General features: G+C 40.5%; 1 pseudogene; it reads left to right on the top strand.

The window, feature by feature from the left end:
• The first annotated feature begins 4,509 nt into the window (after nt 1-4,509).
• LOC116863643 lies at nt 4,510-5,428 on the top strand (annotated as a pseudogene).
• The last annotated feature ends 1,227 nt before the right edge of the window (nt 5,429-6,655 follow it).

Raw genomic sequence — 6,655 nt, 5'->3', positions numbered from 1 at the left:
TCAGACAGGTGTGAACAATCAAGATAGATGCTCAGGAGAACATGTGCTGTTGCACAGAGCAGGTGAAGTCTGTTCTGCATTCTTGGTTCTCGCCAGCAAGCCATGAGGATTGCTTTCTGACCATGTTTTGATTAGTACCCGGCACTTTCTAGTCTGGGGAAATGAATAGGTGTACAGTGAAAGTCCATGATCATTTTCCTTTGTCCTTTTCTTGTCTTAAAACCACCCTTTCCTGTGTCTATGTAACTCCTTCTGTGAATTCTCTGCTCATGTCCTTGACTCATTTCTGCATTGAAGTTTCTCCTTCTGAATGTCACTGCTTTCTTATTTCTTCTAGATAGTATTCCCTGGTCAATTTTCAGCAATGCAAGGTTCTTTTCCCAATTACCACCTGCCTATTCATGGATCCTTGATATCCTTTTGTTGTTGTTGTTGTTGTTGTTGTTGTTGTTGAACAAAATTCTTAGGGAAACTTTCATGTCTGTTTCCTTTCCTGAGCAGTTAATATTTATCTCCCAAGGACAGCATCAGCACTTACAGAAGATAACGCTTATGAAATTCAAATGCTCCTTTATGAATGCATATACACATTTCGTGTATGTTTTACATTGTTATTTCAGCCCCACTAGTTAACATATAGTGTGATATTAGTTTCAGGTGTTCAATATACTTATTCAACACTTCCATACAATACCCCGTGTTCATCACAAGTGTACTCCTCAATCCCCATCACCTATTTCTCCCACCCTCTACCCCTCTCCCCTCTGGTAACCAACAGTTCTTTTCTCTATAGTTAAAAGTCTCTTTCTTGGTTAGCTTCTCACTCTCTCCCTTTTTTTTTCCTTTGCTACTTTGTTTGTTTCTTAAATTCCATATATGAGTGAAATCACATGGTATGTGTCTTTCCTTAACTGGCTTATTTCATTTAGCATAATACTCTCTAGTTCCATCCATGTTGTTGCAAACAGTGAGATTTCATTCTTTTGATGGCTGAGTAATATTCCATTGTGTATAAAAACCACATCTTTGGGGCACCTGGGTGGGTCAGTGGGTTGAGCCTTCGGCTCAAGTCATGGTCCCGGGGTCCTGGGATAGAGCCCGGCATTGGGCTCTCTGCTCAGCAGGGAGCCTGCTTCCTCCTCTTTCTCTGCCTGCCTCTCTGCCTACTTGTGATCTCTGTCAAATAAATAAATAAAATCTTTAAAAAAAAAAGAAACCACATCTTCTGTATCCAACACTTGAGCTGTTCCTATAATTTAGCTATTGCAGATAATGGGGCTATAAACATCAGGGTGCATATATCCCTTTGAATCAGTGTTTTTGTGTTCTTTGGGTACATACGTAGTGGTGCAACTGCTGAATATAGGGTAGTCCCATTTTTAACTTTTTTAAAATTTTATTTTTTCAGTGTTCCAAGATTCATTGTTTATGCACCACACTCAGTGATCCATGCAATACGTGCCCTCCTTAATATCCACTACCAGGCTCACCCAACCCCCAAACCCCCTCCCCTCCAAAACCCTCAGTTTGTTTCTCACAGTCCACAGTCTCTCATACTTTGTCTCCCCCTCCAATTTCCCCCAATTCACTTTATCTATCCTTCTCCCAATGTCCTCCATGTTATTCCTTATGCTCCACAAGTAAGTGAAACCATATGATAATTGACTTTCTCTGCTTGACTTATTTCACTCAGCATAATCTCCTCCACTCCCATCCATGCTGATACAAAGGTTGGGTATTCATCCTTTCTTTTCTTTTTTTTTAAGATTTTTTTTATTTTTATTTATTTGACACAGAGAGAGTTCACAAGTAGGCAGAGAGGCAGGCAGAGAGGTGGGGCAAAACAGGTTCCCTGCTGAGCAGAGAGCCTGATGTGGGGCTCTATCCCAGGACCCTGAGACCATGACTCACGCTGAAGGCAGAGGCTTAATACTCTGGCACCCTGTATTCATCCTTTCTGATGGATGCATAATACTCCATAGTATATATGCCCATATCTTCTTTATCTATTCATCTATTGAAGGGCATCTTGGCTCTTTCCACAGTTTGGCAACTGTGCCCTTTGCTGCTATGAATACTGGGGTACAGATGACCCTTCTTTTCACTACATCTGTATCTCTGGGGTAAATACCCAATAATGCAGTTGTAGGGTCATAGGGAAGCTCTATTTTTAATTTCTTAAGGAATCTCCACACTGTTCTCCAAAGTGGCCGCACAAGCTTGCATTCCCACCAACAGTGTAAGAGGGTTCTCCTTTCTCCACATCTTCTTCAACACATGTTGTTTACTGTCTTGTTAATTTTGGCCATTCTAACTGGTTTAAGGTGGAATCTCAGTGTGGTTTTGATTTGAATCTCCCTGATGGCTAATGATGATGAACATTTTTTCATTCAAAAAACAGATAATCACATCAAAAAATGGGCAGAAGACATGAAGAGACAATTCTCCATTTTTAACTTGAGGAACCTCCATGCTGTTTTCCAGAGTGGCTGTACCAGTTTGCCGTCCTACCAACAGTGTAAAAGGGTTCCCCTTTCTCCACATCACCTTAATATTTGTGCTTTTGAGTTTTGGTTAAGAAGTACTTCTTTACTCTGAAATCAAAAGGTCATTCTCCTACTGCCCCCCTTTCCTGTTAACTTTATATTTCACTTTATGTGTAGAATCCATCTACTTTCGGTGTTGTCTTGGGCAGGAATCCCAACACACCTCCCAAATCCCAAATCCACATTTGCACCACTTCATAAAATCTCCAGTTTCCCATCACAAACCAGTCAACAATCTTTTTTTTTTTTCCATTTGACTTGTGCTCTCACCTTTATCGCATATTGGGTTTAGAATCAGGCAGAAATATTTTCTAGATATCCAACCAACATGATCCATGTATCATACATATAATACACATCTGTTCTACTGTCACACTTTTTTAAATGATTCCAAGTCTATGAGTCTCAATGTGGAGAGGGATATCTCTATCTCTTTTGTGTACTCCATTTTTAGGAGACCACTGTAACTTTTCACTGACTTTATTTTTCAGAAAGAAATTTAAGATAGGTTCTGAAATTAAACTTCTTAAATTGTAAATACAGTTTTGCTGAATATAATTTGGGGAAGAACTGACATAATTGCTATATTAGCTCATCCCATCCAAGAGAGCACAGTGGTTTCCATATTTCCGTGTATCCAGACCATCTTCTACATATCTATCTGTGGCTGAAATTTCTGTCCTTGGACATACAGCATTCCTTGGTTAATTCCTAGATATTTTAAACCAGAGGTTTTTAAAGTGTGATATGAGGATCCCTGGGGCCGTGGAGACCCTTATGGGGAGGCGGGGCATCAGGTCCTCAATTTTCCAATAAAGGAGAGGATGAATTTTTGTCATAAGTTTCAACTAAAACCACATAGCGCCACAGGCTGAATGCAGAAACAGATAGGAGCATCATCTTGTCTTCTATCCAGCCAGCATTGGACAAATTTGCTAAAATGCAGAACAAAGCCACACTTCTCACTAAACGAGTTTTTAAAAATCCAGCTACTTTCCTAAAGTGTTTCTTATATTAACATGAGTAGGTCATTCCTTTATGTTGAATCAAAGGTTGATTATTATTCTTTTATATGTGTTAATAACTAAATATTCTCAAAGAATCTCAGTTTTATTTACTAATATGGTAAGAAAGGAGAGTTATAACTCCCTTAAACAAAAGCCCTCTAGAGGACTTAATAGGTTTTTAGGGTAAAGAAATCATGAGGCCAAAATGTATGCACACTCTCTCATTATAGTTTGTCTCACTATCAGTAATGTTATCTTATGTTTTCCTTAAAGTCTATCTTTAATGTGATTATTATGGGTATAATTCTGTGGGAAATACTGTGAGTTTGGGAAGTTGATCTAGTCTTCTGCAACTTGTGTTCTTTCTGTCTTTGCTCAAATATATTCCACCTTCATTCTTTTACCTTTCTAGGTAGATGACCACATCTCTTCCTTTCTAATCCTGATACTCCTTCTTTTGATATCTTTCCTGAAGCACCTCTCCTGGTTTTTTGTTCCCCGCTAATGAGTCACAGAGATAGTGAGTAACTTTGACTTGTTCCTGATCCTAAAACGAAACGCCCCTAGCTTCCCATTTCATATAGTATTTGCTAGTTTTGAAGTATATATTCTTAGTTAACTAAGAAAGTCCTAGTCGATATTATGTTGAGAAGCTTTTTAAAAATCTTTAATATTTGTGTATATATCATTATGTTGTCTATCTAAAATAACACAATGTATGTATCAACTCTATATCAATTTTTAAAGTCATAAATAGGAATTGAACTTTAGTAATCCTGGGCTGTTGCCTAGATTGATATAATTATATGACATTTCCTTTTTAGTTTATTCATGTGGCTAACCACATGATAGGTTTTCTGATGCTGAACTACACTTCTTCTTCATGGAATGAACCATGTACATTCATTCCCTTTCTGGTCTCAACAGATGCAGCATCTGAGCCTGGTCAGAACTATAGCATGGTGTATGAATTCATCATCGTTGGCTTCTCCAACTTCTCACAGCATCTCCTGCCTGCATTCTTCCTGCCGTTCCTGCTCATGTACCTATTCATGTTGCTGGGGAACCTGCTCATCATGGCCACTGTCAGGAGTGAGCACAACCTGCACACGCCCATGTACCTCTTCCTGTGTGCACTGTCCATCTCCGAGATCCTCTACACCTTGGCCATTACCCCACGCCTGCTGGCCGACCTGCTCTCCACCCGCCGCACCATCACCTTTGTGGCCTGTGCCAGCCAGATGTTCTTCTCCTTTACATTTGGCTTCACCCACTCCTTCCTGCTCACCGTCATGGGCTATGACCGTTACGTGGCCATCAGCCACCCCCCGTGGTATAACGTGCTCATGAGCACTCCCACCTGTGCCCACCTGGGCTGGTGGCTCAGTCATGGGGATGATGGTGACTCTGATAGTTTTTCACCTCACCTTCTGTGGGTCTAATGAGATCCATCACTTTGGCTGCCATGTGCTTTCCCTCCTAAAGTTGGCCTGTGGGAAGGAGACATCCTCTGTCACCTTGGGTGTGATCCTGGTGTGTGTTACAGTTTTGATGGGATGTTTATTTCTCATCATCCTCTCCTATGTCTTCATCGTGGCTGCCATATTGAGGATCCCTTCAGCTGAAGGCAGGCACAAGACCTTCTCCACATGTGTGTCCCACCTCACTGTGGTCATTGTGCACTATGGTTTTGCCTCCATGATCTACCTCAAGCCCAAGGGCCCCCATTCTATGGACAGTAACACTCTGATGGCCACCACCTATACAGTCTTCACTCCCTTTCTCAGCCCAATCATTTTCAGCCTCAGAAATAAGGAACTCAAGAATGCCATAAAGAAAACCTTCCAGAGAAAATTCAATCCCCTAAGCTCCTGATGGCCAGTTTGGTCATAAAGAAATATGATAGCAGGGTTGGGAATAATAATGCCACTCTCCATAGGACTGTTGTAGGAGTTCAGCGTACAGAAATATTAAATAGGTATTGTTGGATGCATCCATAGGTTTTGGAGCAAGCGATGTATTTGTTTTTCCCCAATTTGTTGCCCCGTCTTGAATGGACTCTATTGTCTTGACCCCATGTATTGAACTCCATCCTATTACTTCTGTCTAAATAGTTGTCATCTACCTATGGGCTGGTGGGAGACATCACATGGATGTGTCTGGGCACTGATGTCAATGGTTTTCCTTGAATGGACAAACAAGGAAGGACATTCATTCCTCCACCATAAGGATGAACAGAAATAAGCATAATAGTAAATGCCACCAGTGCCAAGACTTTTCTTAACAGGCATTGTGTCCAGTGTTGTAAAAGTATTATCTTTTAATTTTAATATATGCACAAAAGAACATAAACTATTTGTCTCCAATTAGATGGTCGACTGTTTATAGTTCCTCAATGTCTTTGGACATTTGGACAAACCTCCCTAAGGAGGTTTCTAAGTCGATTCAAGTTTAGTGAAGTATGTCAGAATGTGAAGTGGAGAAAGAGAAAGAGGCAGAGGCAAAGAAAGAAAAGGGGGAGAGTGTTCAGTGCTTAGTGAGGAACATACAGAATGTTTAAAGTGGGTTGTTATCTGACATCTTTTTGTTTGTTTTTTGTTTTTCAGTTTTTTATGTAATTTTTAAATTATTATTGTGTTAAGTTAGTCACCATAAAATAAATCATTAGTTTTTTTTTATTATTTCTTTTCAGCATCACAGAATTCACTGTTTTTGCACCACACCCAGTGCTCCATGCAATACATGCCCTCTCCAATACCCACCACTTGGCTCCCCCAACCTCCCACCCCCCACCCCTTCAAAACCCTCAGATTGTTTTTCAGAGTCCATAGTCTCTCATGGTTCACCTCCCCTTCCAATTTCCCTCAACTCCCTTCTCCTCTCCATCTCCCTATGTCCTGCATGTTATTTGTTATGCTCCACAAATAAGTGAAACCATATGATAATTGACTCTCTCTGCTTGACTTACTTCACTCAGCATAATCTCTTCCAGTCTCGTCCATGTTGCTACAAAAGTTGGGGATTCACCCCTTCTGATGGAGGCATAATACTCCATAGTGTATATGGACCACATCTTCCTTATCCATTCGTCTGTTGAAGGGC

This window comes from Lontra canadensis, unplaced genomic scaffold (assembly GCF_010015895.1).
Source record: "Lontra canadensis isolate GAN:19392208 unplaced genomic scaffold, GSC_riverotter_1.0 scaffold1975, whole genome shotgun sequence".
In the NCBI taxonomy this organism is placed as follows: domain Eukaryota; kingdom Metazoa; phylum Chordata; class Mammalia; order Carnivora; family Mustelidae; genus Lontra; species Lontra canadensis.
Note: the sequence above shows the minus strand (reverse complement) of the source record. Positions and strands in the feature narration are given on the sequence as shown.